At 33.8% G+C, this 18,166-nt stretch overlaps 2 long non-coding RNA genes across 3 annotated transcripts in view; both read left to right on the top strand.

The window, feature by feature from the left end:
- LOC114486021 (uncharacterized) overlaps positions 1–14,009 on the top strand; it is a 133,607-nt gene extending 119,598 nt beyond the window's left edge. Inside the window, exon 6 of the long non-coding RNA XR_008616990.1 lies at positions 13,953–14,009. This is a non-coding gene — a long non-coding RNA (uncharacterized lncRNA). The remainder of the gene's footprint in view (positions 1–13,952) is intronic.
- Positions 14,010–14,230: 221 nt separating this feature from the next.
- Positions 14,231–18,166, top strand: part of LOC114486020 (uncharacterized) — a 74,651-nt gene continuing 70,715 nt past the window's right edge. For both annotated transcript variants that reach the window (XR_003679266.1, XR_003679265.1), the window contains exon 1: positions 14,231–14,334. This is a non-coding gene — a long non-coding RNA (uncharacterized lncRNA). The remainder of the gene's footprint in view (positions 14,335–18,166) is intronic.

Below are 18,166 nucleotides of genomic sequence, written 5' to 3'. Positions count from 1 at the left end.
ACAGAGGATTTTTAGAGCTGCAAAACTATTCTGTATGATACTATAATTGTGCATGTATTTCATTCTACATTTGTCTAAGCCTATAGGATGTAACACACCATGAGTGAACCCTAATGTAGACTGTGGGCTCTGAGTGATAATTATGTGTCAAGGGAGGATCATTAGTTGCAACTAATGTAGCTTATGCTTAATTTTGAAATGAACCTAAAACTTGTCTGAAAAATAAAGTCTACCTAAAAAATAGATGGCTCATTGTGTGCCTCTTTTCCCATAAAACAGCTCTGAGTCATTGTCATGAACATTAGCATATGATTGCCAAAACCCAAGTTACTCAAATGCATCCTAGCTGCTAGGGTACCAGACAATGTAGTTTGATAGATTCTACTTTGGGAAAATGAGATTTTACCATTCTGGGAAGAAAGGTCAAAAAGATTTGCGGTAAATTGATGTCCATTATATTCTTTCTCATAAGTGTTTAACATAAGATGCATACATCTTTATATATAAAATTCAGTAACATCAGAACACATTCCTGCCTATCTTGGCCACAAGTAAACCCTGTGAATTGTCTCTCTGACCTTCTCCAGAAAGATCTGTGGTCATTTAACAGTGTGACTTTACACTGGGAAAAGTAGTACTCAGAATTTCCAGGATATAAAATATATTGATCTTAATCTCTAGAGAACTGAAAAACCATTGTGTGTTCCACAGGTCATCTTGGGACTTCTGGTGTCAGGAGATCAATGGAATTGTCATTCAGGTCAGCCTTTCAGTAAGTTTAGTGGGATCACAGACCAATCCTATGGATTTTTCAAAGCCCCAGCAGGTAGATTGGCAATAACTGACCAAAAAACCACATGAGTTACCCTACTAGTGTGAGGATGTAGGAAGAGCCTAGTATAGGGCTCTGAAATAACCCTGCCACACTTACCCACTTCTAAGATTTCAATACTGTATCCCTGGGGGAAATTACAGAGATAAGTACCAAAATTAAAGAATTAAAGATGCAGTTGTGATTCCTGTCCTATTCTTATTTTCTCTCCATATTTGACCCATGAGTAAGCCCAGTATGTCATGGGGAATAACTATAGATTATCTAAAATGCAATCAGATGGTGATGCCAATCAAAGCTGCAATTCTTTTTTTTTTTTTTTTTTTTTGTGGTATGCGGGCCTCTCACTGCTGTGGCCTCTCCCGTTGCAGAGCACAGGCTCGGGACGCGCAAGCTCAGTAGCCATGGCTCACGGGCCCAGTCGCTCCGCGGCACGCGGGATCCTCCCCGACTGGGGCACGAACCCGCGTCCCCTGCATCGGCAGGCGGACTCCCAACCACTGCACCACCAGGGAAGCCCAAAGCTGCAATTCTTGATGTGGTATCTTTATAGGAGCAAATAAACATGGCCCCTAGTATCCATTATCTAGTTACTGACCCAGAAAAAATGTTCTTCTTCTCATCCTTATTATAATAGATAATCAGAAATAATGGTAGGGAAAAAAGTCTTGCCTTAGGCTATGTCAAAGACCGCCCCCCCCATCTCTGTCATAATGTAGGCTGGAGAGATGTTGAGCTCCATGATATCTCAACATCATGCTTGTCATTACATTGCTAATATTTTACTAATAGGATCTAGTGAACAGGAAATAGAAATAACTCCACATGCCTTAGGAGTCTACCCCATAGGTGAAGTTTCAACTTGTCCAGTTATCTGTTGCTAAGACAATCTACTTTAAGGTGTGAAATACATTGCTGTACCTTGCACCCCTGACACAAATGAAAAAGCAGACTTCATGTGTCTCATATTTTGAAGATAACATGTACCACATTTGGGAATGCTGCTCTGATTCATTTACTGGTTTACATGAAAGGCTCAGCACTGAATTGATCTCCAAACAAGAAAAGACTCTGCTTCAGTTCTACACTGGTTCAAATTGTCCAGCTACTTGGGCTTTATGACCTAGTAGACCCAATGGTATTGAAGTATTTGGTAGATGGAGCAGTAGTGTGGAACTTCTGGAAAACCATCATAAAAGTATAACAATGTAGACCTCTAAAGTTTTGGAATAAAACTATGCATTTATCTACAAATAATTATTCTCCATTTGAAATATAGCTCTACTTTGTTACTGCGAGTTTGTAGATTAAACACCTGTTCACGGAATACCACAACTATGCAACTTGTATTGCACATCATGAATTGTGTGATCTGATTCACTGAACCATAAAATTGGATGTGCACGGTAACATTCCATTGTAAAATGAAAATGGTATATATTAGACTTGGCCATGTATGTCCAGCAAGTCACAAATATACTGTATAAACAGATGGCTCAGACTCCCATGGTACCTGCTTCTACTGCTTCACTGCCTCTCCCTAAACAACAGATAGGACCTCATGGGGTGTTTCCCATGACCAGTTAATAGAGTACAAAAAGTTTGAGTCTGGTTTTCTTTTAGATCTCCAAGATATACTGTTACTGGCTGGAAGTAGACTTCCACTGCTTACAGTTGTACTCAGTGAAAGCTCTTGAAAATAGGGGTGAAGTAAAAACTTTCTGATGTTTCACTTCCTATAGGAGAGATGACCTAAAATATGCATCTACAATGATTTATGGAAGAGTGGCTAATGAATTGGCTATCCAAGTCCCTGACAGACTTGAAACAAAACAAAACAAAACAAAAAACAAGGTAGGAATACTCTCCAAGGAGATCTGGAGAATAAGAATATGGACGGACTTTTTAGAATGGACATAGTGTGGAGACATACATGTCCTTGCTAAATTCCTACTAGGAAAAAGTTTACATTGGTGTAAGCTATCAGTAATCTAGTAGACAACTTGATCCATCATTTGGATAAGTGTATGCTTTTCCCCAAGTCATATTTTTCACCTAATGAGTCCATGAACAAATTGGCCATGGTAGAGATTGTGTATGTCTTTGACAATATAGACTCCCCCTCAAAAAAATTAATCTCAGAGACTGAGTCCCCAATATTGGATTATTCTCTAGGAATCCAGGCAGGCATCTACCTGGAAATGTTGATTATTTTCAATGCTTTCATCATGGCTGAGCAGCACTTTGTACTTTATAAGAATAGCCCAAAACACTTCTATCAACACCAATTTTCATAGATTTAGATAATTCCTTACGTGTTACTATTTTATCTTACATACATCGTATCTGATTAAAGAACAAACTTTATGAGAAAGGCAGTAGGTAAAGATACTCATGTCAAGAGTATTCACTAGTCTTACCACATACCCAGTTACCCCAAAGTAGTTGGCTTGATAGAATGAACCTGCTGAAGGCTCAGGTATGGCCTGATTAGAAAACTTCTGGAATTATAACCTGCAACAGGTAGCAAAATGTTATTTTCTTTCTCATTTTAATGGAGAAAAGTAAGACTCATAGAGGTGAAGTGATTTTTATCCTGACGTATCCATTAAGTGGCATAACTGGAATATTAGTCAATATCTACAATTTTAAACTTATACCCTTTTATTATGTAGCATCTGAAAACTTCTTAAAATTTTATCCAATGTACCTATTGAACTTTAACTTCCATGACTACTTTCAAAAGATCCTGTATTTTATTCCCATCAAAGCAGTTTTTATAATGGCCAAAAAATATATTTGTACCACTCTATCTTGCAACTAGTCTGTGAAATGCCAGGGATACAGAAATGTGTAGTTCCTACCTTCAAGGAAAACACAGATTAGTGTGTTAACTGTCAGCCTGCATGAGTTATGAGCATACTACTTACTTCATTCAACAAATACTCACCAGACATTGACTATGCAAAGATATTCTGGTAAGTTCCAGGGGTAAACAAAGCTGAAAAGCATTTTAATTATTTAATTACTTAATATCAAGAAATAAATAAGTAGGAAAACTGGAATACAAGGTAGAATACAATAAAGGACAAAGAAGAATGCAATGTGAAAATATGGAGTTTATATCAAGCTGTATCATGATCCAGTTTCTGATTATTCTGGATGAAGTTTGTCTTTTGTGTTAAGAAAGGGCATACTCATTGGATATGTCATGACTATCATTAATAAATGGCAAAACACAAAAGTGAAGAAGGCTGAATACCATCCTTAAATTTTAACTTGTTGGCATCTGTCAAATAACTTATAATTTAAGCTAGTTTAAATATAGGGTGGTTACTTCCTTTTTTCTCTTTTTTTTTCTTTTTAAATGGAAACAATAAAAAGAATGATTGATAGGTGTTTTTTTCAAGTAATAGGAAATGGAGGAACTTCAGAACAAATCTTAAATCTTAATACCACCTAACAGTTTAAGTCATTAATATAGCTCAGTTGGGTTTCTTTTTAAGTATTTTGAAAATAAAATTTGACAGAGAAGTTGTGGGAGAGAAAACAGAATTTCTAAGATCTACAGAGAATTATGTCCTAATGGTGGGGAAATAATGAGCATACCTAGGCTATTGAGTCATTGTAGGTGGAGTTGTGGAGGTGGAATTGTAAACTAATGTTTTTTATATAAGTTCTAAATTGGGAAGAATATGTGCAAACATTTATTACCTATAGTTTGACTATTAATACCCTTGAGTCAGAATGGAAAACCCAAACTATCAAAGCAATTTACTTTGGCTACAGAGCCAAGATCTTAATACTAATAAAATCCTACAGAAATATATCAAGATGAATTTTTGATTTGCTGATTTTGATTTATATTTCTCCAATTTTATTATTATTCTGAGATGGTAAAACTATAACAACTATCTGGTTTAATACTATGAGTCACTAAGAGTTCAATTCTGTGTATTAAACCATTCTAATCTATTCTGCATATTACACCAGTCTTATGACACATTATCAAAGACTTTTATGCCTGTATAAGTTTCGTATAAAACATCTGAATCATTGGCAATGTTACTAGTAATAAGTACAATTTTTGAGTATTTTAAGATGTTTAAAAATAATCTAATATGTAAGAAAATCAGACTTGACTTTTTCATAACTACTTTCCTGAAATAAGCCTCTGTAAAAATAACCTAATAATTTCTGAGAATTTACTTTCTGGACACTATGCTTAACACTTTAGTGGAATACCTAGTTTGAGTCTCCAAACAACTTCATTATTATCTGATCCATTTTATGTATTTATTCAGACTCAGAGTGGTTACACTATTATTACGTTGTAGAGCCTATACTTTGCCAAAAGCAGGGGTTTTTATTTCTATGTTTACTGTCATCTTCTGTATTTCAGCATTTTCTCTTGGCTTTCCTTTTATCTTTATCATTTGGCTAGCCTAGCTTTCTTCCTATTTTCAGATCCCCACCTTCAAATCTTTATTTCTAGAACCCTTGTCTTGCCTGTTAAAAATTTCTACTTAGGTATCTTATTCATTTTTTAATTTCTAGTACTTAGTACATAAACATTTGTGAAATAAAATTATAAATGTTACACTATTAAAAGATAAATGTTGAATAAATAGATAATAGAAGCAATCCTTTTCCTAAACAGAACTAATTCCAACTTCTCTAATTTTACAGTTTACACAAACAACCAAAATCAAACATTAAGCTTCTAATGTTACTTTATAGTCAAATATCTTTACTTGAATTTATATTCATATCTTCCAGTTACCAATGTTTATATATCAGTTATTATATGATATATAATATATAATTTTGCTTGCTAGACTCTAGTTTGTAGCCCCTCATTATTTTCAACATTAATTATATCATGGATATCTTTATTTACCTTTGTGATTCCAGATTCCTTTCCATTTAACTTATTTTGTATATTTATGTCAGGTAAACCTTCTCCAGGTATTAAAATGCCAAACACCTACTCAAATTGTTTAAATAATTCTTATCTCTTTCTGAGTTAGGCCAAGAAAAGAACTGGCGAATCATTTGTTGTGAAAACAATTTTCATATTTTCATTCAATAATAAATTGCAGTCTTAGGTTTACATTTAATATTTGATTGACTATGATACTATTCTTAACTTCTCTGTCTTGAGAATTCCCAACTAATGATATTTACAAACATTTTTATTAATTTTAACCACATCGGCTGTTAAAAAGAACTTTGTCTTTAAAGGTAATTAAGTACATGCTATTGTATATCAAAGTCAGCATTTTAAATATGAACAATCTAGGTAGAAACTATGCTAGTTTCATCATTATTGGTGTGAATGCTGTATTTGTTTAACTATGGAAGTTAAATTTAATATTAATTTACCAGGTAACTCTTACTCTGTTTATTTCACTTACAAAGCATATGTGTTTTTTTTTTTTGTTTTTTTGTTTGTTTGTTTGTTTTTTTGTGGTATGCAGGCCTCCCTCTGCTGCAGCCTCTCCCGTTGCGGAGCACAGGCTCCGGACGAGCAGGCTCAGCGGCCATGGCTCACGGGCCCAGCCGCTCCGCGGCATGTGGGATCCTCCCACACCGGGGCGCGAACCCGGTTCCCCTGCATCGGCAGGCGGACGCGCAACCACTGCGCCACCAGGGAAGCCCCACAAAGCATATGTTTGACATGAAAAGATACAGATTAAAATAATTGCTACTATTTTAATTTACCAATGAAATTAATAAAGGAGAGAAGGAAGGAAGAAAATTTGACTGTAATGCATAATAAGGCTTAAACATATCATTAATCTAATATGATACTATTCTTAACTTTTAGAATATGGGGGATACAAAAACTCTTTAAAATAATTCATTTTAACCAAAGTAACTTATGTGTTGACTTATAATTTCCATTAATATTGAGCACATGGTATTTGCCTTCTCAAAAGAGAGATATGAAATTTTACAAAACAGGGTGATACTGTTTATGGAGACTTTTTGTAGGCCTATGATACACAAAAGAACTAGTCTCATACTTATAAAAGTGTTAAATTATAAAAGTTTGTTTACTGGTTCTTGGAACTAGTCATGCTTTGTATGAAGAAAAGCTATTATATTTCCCCAACTGTATTACAGAAACCAGAGATTTATAATCATCTGCAATAAAAGTCCCAACAGTGGCCTGGGCAAATGGGAGTGAAATGGCAAATCTAGTCCAGGAAATGGGATTGGCAAGAACTATCTCAAGAAAATAATCTAATTGCCAGGTTCACTCACTGGATTTAGAGAAGCAGGGTTTTTTGACAACATTTGCTTAGTTTTCCCCTAGAAGAATTTTCAAAAATGATGTACCTTCCCACACGTTTTAATATAGACACATAAAAAATTCAACTAAGATTTTAAGATTTTAGCACTGTACTGGATAGCACAGGCAAAAATACTGAATGGAAAAGCACCAATTCAAAAGCTATGAACTGAAATTTGACTCAGAAGAGTTGGATTGTAAATGTGAAGATGATTTAGGAATTCTGTAACCAACTGTTTTTGCACATATTTTTCTACACAAGAATGCAGCATGATAAAAATATATGTATAAATAAGTTTAAAATATCATAGTAGGTATAAACATTCTTGCTGATTAGAACATATTGTATTGTTATTTAATTGGCAGCATGTTTTTCACTCTCTTGGTTCTTCATAATAACATTATGGTTTACAGTCTGTGGACTTTTATATGTTATGAAATAGGCAGTCCCTCTAGTCACTGAGCAAGGGATGGATTTGAGGGGATTTGACTGAAACTGAAAACAAATAAACAAAAACAGATAGGGAACTCTCAGTGAGAGATGATGGTGAGCCTAAATGAAGGACAATGGGGAGTGGGATGAACAGGACAAGGTACATCTGAGAGAGCTATGTAGGAAGTAAAATAGAAAAACTTTATGATAGATTCATGTGTCATGGGTAAGAGACAAGAAAGATTTAAAGATAACTGCCTGGACTGCTAGTAACTATTAGTATATTTTAGGGATAATATAATTATTTTAAAATGTTAAATATCTATAAGGGCATAGTACAAGAAGATGTATGTAATTGGAAAATGAACAAAATAGAATACAAAGTAGTATGTGATACTGATTATAGTAATGCTTGTACAAAGGTAAGCATGGGAGGGGTCATAGAGATTAATAAATCAATGTGTTTTGACTAAGGAGTTCTTTGCATTTTTGTTAATCTTTTACTTTGAAGGCAGTTAATTATGTGCAAACAAAGCATGTTCAACAAGGGCAATATGGGAGTGAGTCTCTGGGATATGTCAAAAAATTATCTAAAAATTAATCTAACTTTATTCATCTGTAGAGTATTACTCTAGTCTCTTTTATTTAGAAATAAATAATGAATACTTTTCCAGAGTTTCCTGTTACATGTTTGAAATAATTTCACAATACCTTACCTGTTTATAAATATGTAAAATGTTGAAATAAGAATCCATTAACAGAAATACTACACTCTCTAATCACTTTCTTATAGCCTTGATTTTCTATTTCATATTTTTAATTTTAAATTACTTTAGAATAAAAATGTTTGCTAAATCTTAGTTTAATGCTTAGAGCCTTGTTTTATTGATTGGAGAGCTATGCCTCTAGCTAAAAAGGACGTGCATGGTTTGTTTTATTTGAAAGATGCTTTATTCACACCTTGTAGTAAGTTATATTGTTCAACTGGCTACTCTTCCAGCTGGGGCATTGACCATTGTTTCCTAATGAGCAGTATAAACTGCCAAGCATCTATTCATTGCTAAGGATTTCCCAGTCCTTTGATGAAAATATAATATGATTTATTCACTGTGCACATCTGGCAAAGAGGTTTGCAGATTTCTTTGGGGCTCAAACTCACTCATCACTGCTTTGTTGGTTTGTGTAATAAGAAGAACTTATTTATCTCATAGAGTGTCTTACATTGTAAAGTAGTATACATTGTCCAAATACATTAAGCTTTAAAGGCTAAATAATGGATATTAATTTGTGAATTAAGTACAGTAATTTTCCTAAGAGAGAACATATCCAAGGTAATAGAAAATAGGGACTGAGGTTAGGTACATATTTGTTTCCAATATGTATGAAAACATGAGAAAGATTTGAATGACCATGAGAATCAAACCATATAACTCTGTTGAACTGTTCATTGGTGGTTTCAGTTCAACTCTTTACTATCAAATCTTTTCCCTGCTCTTGGACCAATCTTTCATATTACTAATACTTTTCAGTGTTCACCTTCCACTTTAACTTTTTCTCTTGGGGAAAACAAAGGAATCGTGTTACTACACTTTTGACCCTGTGAGAAAAATGGATAATATGCCACACTTTTGTCTTGAGTTTGAGAACTTTCAATGGCTTGCACCATATTGAGTTTCTGTAGTGCTTGATTTACAGCAAATTTAAGATAAATTTCCACTTTCACTTTCAAAGTTGATTGATAATTCTTAATCTCCAGAGTGTTTACACAGTCACAAACAGTAAAGTTCTTTCTATAAAGGTGCCATTTAGATAGACTTATTGACAAAAAGCACAACAGGGAAGGATAAAAATTATAATTTTGTTTTGCTTTGTTTTCCTTTTACATTGATTTCTAAAAAACTCCTCCTGCTTTCGTAAAAGCTGTCAATACATAACAATTTTCTCTAAGCAAGAACCCTAATTTGGATTGGAAAACATTGAGAATTTTGGACATACTACAAGAACCAACTACTTTTATGTAAAATAAAATAAAAATCCAAGAATTAGTGTTTACAAATGGTCATTTGCAATTGCTACATGCATGAGGGAATGAAGATGAGGTAAGCCAAATTTGGATGACTATCACACCTCAGTTTCTTTGACAGCACATTGCCAAGTGTGTAGGAATGTCCACAAAACAGTGCAGTAAAAATTGGAAAATTGATTTTCTGTAAGCGCACTAATGAGAGAGTCTTTGATCATGATGTAATGTTTCCATATCTTGAAATATTCTGTAATATTGACTATGATTGATCCATTATTTAGCTATCTTTGAGAATTGTATGTCAAATGTGTTGATACCAAAATTTGAAAGGGTACCAAAATATTTTCCAAAGTGTAAAAGAAATTAGTTTCATTCAATTGTGTTGAAAGTTTAGGAGTGTCTCTAATTGGCAGTCTATATGAATATAACTAATGGGCTTTGACTTCGTCAAATCTGTTCACTTCATTGCAATTTGTAATCAAATTGACATGATACAATTAACTTTACAAAGTGTTGCTCTTTTGTTTCCATATTGTCCTTTTTGATAAGAAATTTGTTTAGAACATTTTAAGGAAGTGTAATATTTCCGTTATTATATATGATATTGTGAGTGGTCATGGTTGTTGGTATAGGACTAGTGTTGGGCAAGCCTAGACAAGGATGAGTATACTAAATCCATTGATGACACAATGTATAGGAAAATATGATTCAATAAATACAATAGGAAAGAAAAATAAAATGTCAAAGATTTGACAAAAATAAAGAAGTTGAGCTATTGATTAGGGTTGTGGAAATATAATAATTTTCATTTTATACCTGATGAATTAGAGACAGTGATAGCCTATTTAAATGGAAGCATTCTACTCAATCAAAAACACCCACTGAAGAGGAATTTAGATCAGTGCTTGAAGTGAAGTTGCAAATTAGAGAATCATAAAAAAAAAAAAAAAATTAGACATTCTTATAAAAAAGAGTAGAAATGGATATTTAAGGAATGTCAATCATTGGATTGTCTCAGAAAGAAAATGTAAGTACAAATATAAAAACCCACCAGTATTAAAAATTAAGTTTTGAAAAAAACTACACAGTTTATTAGAGAAGAAATACAGAAACAGTGATAAGTCATTGGAAAGATAGAAAAATAACCCAAATAATGTACTGTTAGAAGTAAAAGAGAACTTAAAGAGAACTTATGTATTTTCTTACTAGTGTCTTTCATTCTAATTATTTAAAAGTTTAATTTTTTAATTAGGCTATGAATAAATGAGTAGAGAATTTAGTCTTTAATTCTTTTTCTTCATTTCTATCTCTCTCTCAATAATTTTTTCTTTTTTTTCTTTTTGGTAGGGTGAGGGCTCTCCTTCCCATTTGTGTCACATTTCTCATAATTTCCTAGTAAAAGCCTGTAACTGCTTAACTGCTTGCAGACTTGGCCAATCTCCTCACAGCACTTCTGAATCTCTGATTTTGGCCAGGCCTTTTCTTTCTGTTCATCCAAATATTTTAACTAATCAATGGCCATCTACCCCATATATCTACCATTCCTAATAACTCCAGACCTAGTGATCTTTTCTTTCTTCAAACTCTCATAATAATGGATTTATTTCTAAATTTAAGAATTAAATAGAAACTTACTTGTATGTTACCTAGTCACTTATAATTTAAAATCAGTTTTGTGTCCATATTTTTTGAGGAACAGTCTAGATAATATCTTTTACCATCCTTCATACAGTATGTAGCAGGATATTGAATACAGAGTTGGTCCCTAGTACATATATATGAAGTTATTTCAGAGTGGCCTTTCCATATTTACCAAATGATATGACTTAAATTAATGGAATGAAATTATTTGTGCTTGTCCAAATTTACTCCATTAAAATACACAAGACTTAATTTTTCTTTTAAAATCTTATCTCCATTGGCTCTTTTAATTCATCGGGTAAAAATGCATTGGTTGGCATTCAGAACTTTCCTTTCAATTTAGCTGCTTGGATACAACTGAAAGGGTAAAGACTGAGACTCAAATTAAAGCAGAATTAGTGTTCTGATAAGCCTTTTCTATTTTATATGATATTTTGATGCACTTTAAAAGGGAGTGAATCTCAAGCTTTCTCTAATGTGGTTAATTTTAAAGATGGATATCTAAAACCAGCTCTGAAATAGAATTATGGCAATGAAATAATAAGGCAATTATATATTGCCTACGTGCATATGTCTGCATGTTCTTCACAAAAGTGTTCCTTCTAAAAAACAGGCACTTAATGAAATTCTTAGCTCAGTCCACAATAACTTCATTGACAGAGTGAAGCTGTTAGAAAGACATAAGCAGAGCCATTATAAGAAGCTGATGATTAATAATAACTTCTTATGAATACATAGTATCTCTTTATTGTGGAACTAGAAGTTGATTATATACTAAGTCCATTGTACAATGCTTCAGTATAAATTAGGTGAACGGTTTTCTTGTTAAGAATTTTAAAGGGCAGATAACATTGACTATATTTATACAGCTAGAGGCCAATAAAACAAACATTTATTATTATTCAAACCAAGAGCTAAAGGGATATTTTAAATACACTGCATTTTTAGATGGGCATATGAATTTTGGGTCAAATCTCTTCATTAAGGTACCAGTCAGGCTTAACTTTTATGACAGACATGTCATAAGCAACATAACCCACAAAATCTCTGGATACATATTTAAAAGGTCAGGCATATGCCATACAAATCTACAAAATGCCTTTCATTTTTTTTAAAGCTGTAGTCAATTCTCATCCTCCAAGGAAAGTTCCCTTAATGTAAAGTTATAATACAAATAGAGAGATGTATGTAGCCACAAACATTGATGTTTCCTTATAAGTAAAATAGATGTTTTGCATTTGTTTTGGCAAGCTAAGTGCAGATGCTTCAAAGATACTTTCATAAAGAGAAAAATGAAAAGTTTGGTTTGATTAAAATGCATTTACTCAACCTAATAACAAGCTATTGTTAGTATTTATATGCTCTGCATCCTCTGCATACTATCATTTTGAAGGAGCTAATGTGCTTTAAAGCTCTCCTAAATAAATCTCCCTAGTGAAAACTCCACAGGAAGGGAACACACATCCATAGGGTGAGCCCAGGGCAAAATTGTGACATAGACTCAAACAAAAAAGCAAAGAAATAAAATCAACCTTTGATAGCTTCTTATTTACCAAATTAGTTCTCTCATTTATCCTTCCACCTTTTACTGAGGAAGATAATTTTCAATATCAATTTCCTGTTGTTGGTAAGGCCTGACAAACTCATGGCCCCATTTGCAGCACTTCTACTCAGGTTTCACCTATTTTGAAGCACTTCAGGTTCTAAATGAATCCCTTCATCTGGGGTCACCCCTTAGGTTCTAGCTTGTGTAGATTGTGCCATGTATCATGATACCCAGCTAAGGGGTCAATTATGAGCAGAAGTCCATTCAGCTTCCAGTTGCCATGTCATTGTTGGCCCTGCTTTCGTCTTCCCTCTATAGCCTACCTCTGTTTTCTACATAAGATCTACCATAATTGTCTGAAATCTATTTCTGCAAAATACCCTTATGTGATACAGATGAACCTATTCGGAGGGCAGGAATAGAGACACAGACGTAGAGAATGGACATGTGGACACGGGGGTGGGGGGAAGGGGTTGGGATGAATTGGGAGATTCAGATTGACATATATACACTACCATGTGTAAAACAGATAGCTAGTAGGAACCTGTTGTATAGCACAGGGAGCTCAGCTCCGTGCTCTGTGGTGACCTAGATGGGTGGGATGGGGGATGTGTGACAGGGAGGTCCAAGAGGAAGGGGATATATGTATACATATAGCTGATTCATTTCTTTGTACAGCAGAAACTAACACAACATTGTAAAGCAACTATACCCCAATTAAAAAAAAAAAGCTTCAATCTAATGAGTTTTATCTTCTGAAAGTAGCAACATCTTAACAGATGTTCAGAAACTTACTTTCATAATCCCAAGAATCAAACCTGTAAGTAGCGAAATTTATGTACTGAAGTAGGCCAATGTGGCAATTTTTTTTTTAGGTCTGTGGATACCATAGGGTTATACTGGTTATCATTTACTGGTTTATCTATTAAAACATATAAACTGAATATATATTAATTCTTTCTTTCATATTTTTGTGTAAGAAAATCAATGAACTCTTTACTTTAGCTTTAAGGTGAACTGGACACAACCATAAAATCTGAAGTGAATCTGAGATGTTAAAAGTCTTTCTGGGAAAATGAGTATATCTGTGTTTATAAAGCCTAACCATCCTAACCGCTTTCTTACTAAAGTTTTTTTTTTTCTTTCCTTTAAACTAATAGGCATTATGTCCAAACACAGGGAGAAGAATATAATTCTTGGGAGAGAGGTCAAACTCCAATATTATGTAGAAATGATGCAGGAATTTTATTGTGTATACAAAACAAACAGAAGATTCATCTACTGCTTAATATTATTCTTGCTAAATTGCGTGGAACCTAATTGCTGTAACAGTAGGTAAGCTGTGTACTTCTTTTCATTCTCACTAATGAACAATATTTAAATTGCTGAAATACTTCCCTTAATTTTCTTATTTCTTTCTAACCTACTTTCCTCTATTCCATTCAGAACAGGTTTTATTTAATTGAGTCTTTATTTCACTACTTGGCTCACCTCTGTCTTGTGAATTCCTCAGAAGGAGAGATCAATCTATATTTTTTGAACAGGTGCTTCATTATGGGAGGTGAGTAGCTCAGTTACATAGCCATTTCACCTTTTCCCCTTGCCTGGCAGTCGCTGTGGGCTGTTAAACAGCCTTAATAGAAGATGAGACCAGTCTCTAGCTCTAAGGGCATGAAAACTTTTTTTAAATTGGTTTCAGTATCTTCATGGTTCGTTAAATACAATGTAGACTCATTTTATTGCAGCTAGTGGACCCCAGAAGGACCTGACAGTTAAATGAAAGTTGTCAGTCTTCTTTCTGCTCTAGCTAAATTGGGTATTAAAAGGCCAGAACCTGGAAGTGAGGACCAGAGCTGAGATCAATGTGCCAAACAAATAAAAGAAATGTAATGAGTTCTTGAGAAATGCAGCATAAGAAGGCATAGGTATTTAAGTGTCTAGACAAATAGAGGCCAGTGGTAATAAATCTATAATGAATGGCTCTAAGAATTACAACTGTACTTTGCATAATAGATAAGTGGAAAGCTTGTGGTCTAAAATTTACAAAGAGGATTCTGATAAACTGCAATGGAAAAAGAGCCTTTGAGTATAGAATCTGCTAAGAAATTATTAACAATTATTGTTCATTCTTCATCAGAAACATAAGGAATTTGAGATTGTTGATATCTGTTCTTAAAGCAACAGAAGAAATAACGTTCCATTGAATTGACTTGCATTTTTAAAAATAAAGTTCCAATGACTGATCATCATTGTATACATAAATAAAGAAATGATTCTTCAGTTAGAAAACATTTCCCTGCTTAGCATCATGCAGTATTTCTAAATAAAACATCATAATTTGTTGAAAATATCACTTCAGAAAAAAATTATAGAGTTTAAAGAGTCCACATAGGATTTTCTTTCATGTCTTCCAAAATTTAGGGCAGAATATATGCTATAGTTAAGAAAGAACTCTTAAACTTCCCTCCCCAAATTATAATTAATTAACACAACTTGACCTTTATATTTCCTGTGTCCAAATTCTATAATTTACTTTATAAGCCTTGAAGCTCAAAGGTGATACTTTCTAATATTTGTATTAGTGGATCAAGAAAAGAGGTGAGACAGAACTGGCATTAAGTTTTCATTCATTAAAATACAAGAACTATCATTATTAAAAAATGATTTATCCTATTTAAAGAATTCTAGAAAAACTATCAAGAATTATTGATAAACTTATGGCACTTACATAAGTTTAAGTAATGTAAGTGAATATTATATTTATAATTCTAATTTACTCCTCCCATCACCTTCGATAAAATTGTGAAAAAAATGGTGTCAATATGTGGGTGATTGGTACAGAAAAACTGAGACACCAAAAAGCAGTTTAATTTAAATTACATGATTTGCTTTTATTTTTTTACATTTGTAGCCAAAATCATTTGAAGATACTTTACTTTCTCTATATAGACATACCAAGATAAATTTGGGGGGACTTATTTTTATCCTTAAGATTTGAAGCCAAACCATATTTTCAAAGAAAGCTGTTGGTACTCATGGTCCCTTTGATGTTTTAGATCAATATTGTCAAACAGAATTTACCACAATGATGGAAATGTTCTATATCACTACTGTTCAGTATGATAGCTACTTGTCATATATGGCTATAGATTATTTGAAATGTGGTTAGTGTGACTGAGAAATTGAATTTTTTATTTAGTAATTTTTATTAATTTAAATATTAATCTAAAATTAGTGGCTACAATATTAGTACAGATTTGAAGTGTCAGCACAAATGTCATCAACATTGTTGGTTGATTCTAAAGTCTTCTTTGTCCAGCTCATCATGAATTTCTCTATTATGGTGATGCATGACAAGTGAAAGAACTCAAAAGAAGCAGTCCTCATATTTTAATTTCATTCAGATGGTTGTCAAATGATTTAACTGACCAATTTTGATTCTCCTACATCCAATATTCTCTGTGAAAACAACCTAACCATACTTACCTGGTATATTATCTGGGTTCTCCAAAAAACCAGAATCCATATTTCATATATGTAACCATATATTCCATATATATATATATATATATATATATATATATATATATATAATTGGCTTATGCAGTTCTTATGGAGGCTGAGAAGTTCTACTATCTGCACTTGGCAAGCTGGAGACCCAGGAGAGCACATAATAAAATTACAGTGAGTCTTAATCTGAAGGCAGAAGATCGATGTCCTGGCTCAAACACACTTGGGCAGAGAATAAATTATCCCTTACCCATCCTTTTTTGTTCTATTCAGGCCACCAGTAGATGAGATATGACACATCCACATAAGGAAGGGCAACCTGCTTTACTCAGTTTACTGACAAAAATGTTAATATTATCCAGAAACATCCTCACAGACATACTCAGAGTAATGTTTAACTGAATATTAAGGCATCCTGTGGCCCAGTCAAGTTGATACATAAAATTAACTATCACAACTGGTATTATGAAGAAATATCTTTTCTCTTCCTGCATCCCCCACCACCTTCAATAATTAATATTGAAATTAAAAGGGCCTCTTTATCCAGTTAATTTAACTATGACTTCTCTACAACAGTCCTAAACAGTTGAAGAGATTTTCTAAAGAAAAGGAATAGCCTACTGTGTTGTGAGTTCCCAGACTTTGTTTTATTACATACTCTGATTTTCAGTTCTTAACACAGTGTCTAGAACTGTTTCTAGCACATGGTTTGTTCTGGAATATATTCATTGACTAAATGATTTAACGACTAGTACCTGATATTGGAGAATAATATTTGCTGTTGTATAATGGTCTGTCAGCAAATGCTTTGTCTTTTCATTCAACTCTCTCATAAGCTTCCTGTTTGACAGGTATTCCCAAGTGACTTCGATTACTAAACATATTTTGGAGCAATGTTTTTCAATATTTAATGTGTGTATGAGTCACTTTTATTAAAATGCAATTCAGTCAATAAGTATAGGGTGGAGGCTGGTGTTCTGGAATTATAATAAGCTCCCAGATAATGTCATTAAGGGTGTGAAGACCACATTTTAAGTAGCAAGGATTTTGAGAATACTCTGAAGGAAGAGAAGGAACAGAACATTATATATAAATAATAGTCATCAGATCATTTATGTTGTCTAATATATGGGAGAATCAAGAATCTTCACAAAGCAAAATTTATTCATTCATTCATTCAATCAACAAATATTGCTTGAGTGTCTAGTATATGGAAGATACCGTGCTAAGCTCCAGAGAAAGAAAACTATAATTCCTGCCCTCAAGGTGGATATAGACTAGTGAGGGATAGGGGATCAAAAGCAAATATATACATATGCACACACAATTAGCAAGTTCTTTGATAGGGTTACCCATCAGAACACGATTTTATGGAAATTCAAAATTGGGACAATAATTTCAAAGTTAGTACACCCCCAAGGAGATGGTATCCAACTTCAATTTTGAAGGAAGAATTGCAGTGATATAATGAGTACATTCTAGATAAAAGTAGCCATAGAAAATACATGGAAATGACACGAGGAAGAAATAGATAGTAAAATTCTATGGATTGAAGTTCTACAGTTTTCCTTCTCATGTCTACTATCTTTATTTGTTAAGTGAAAGATTTGATCAACTTTTACATGTAAGGCTGGTAGTGAAATGATGGCATAGGGATTTGAGAAGATATAGAAAGTATGAAATATGAGGATTAATAAAGGAGACAGTTTACATCAAAGACCCAGTTGGGGCTTCCCTGGTGGCGCAGCGGTTGCGCGTCCGCCTGCCGATGCAGGGGAACTGGGTTCGCGCCCCGGTCTGGGAGGATCCCACATGCCGCGGAGCGGCTGGGCCCGTGAGCCATGGCCGCTGAGCCCGCGCGTCCGGAGCCTGTCCTCCGCAAC

Source organism: Physeter macrocephalus, chromosome 4 (assembly GCF_002837175.3).
Source record: "Physeter macrocephalus isolate SW-GA chromosome 4, ASM283717v5, whole genome shotgun sequence".
Classification (NCBI taxonomy): Eukaryota; Metazoa; Chordata; class Mammalia; order Artiodactyla; family Physeteridae; genus Physeter; species Physeter macrocephalus.
The sequence above is the reverse complement of the archived record's forward strand: the minus strand, read 5'-3'. Positions and strand labels throughout refer to the sequence as shown.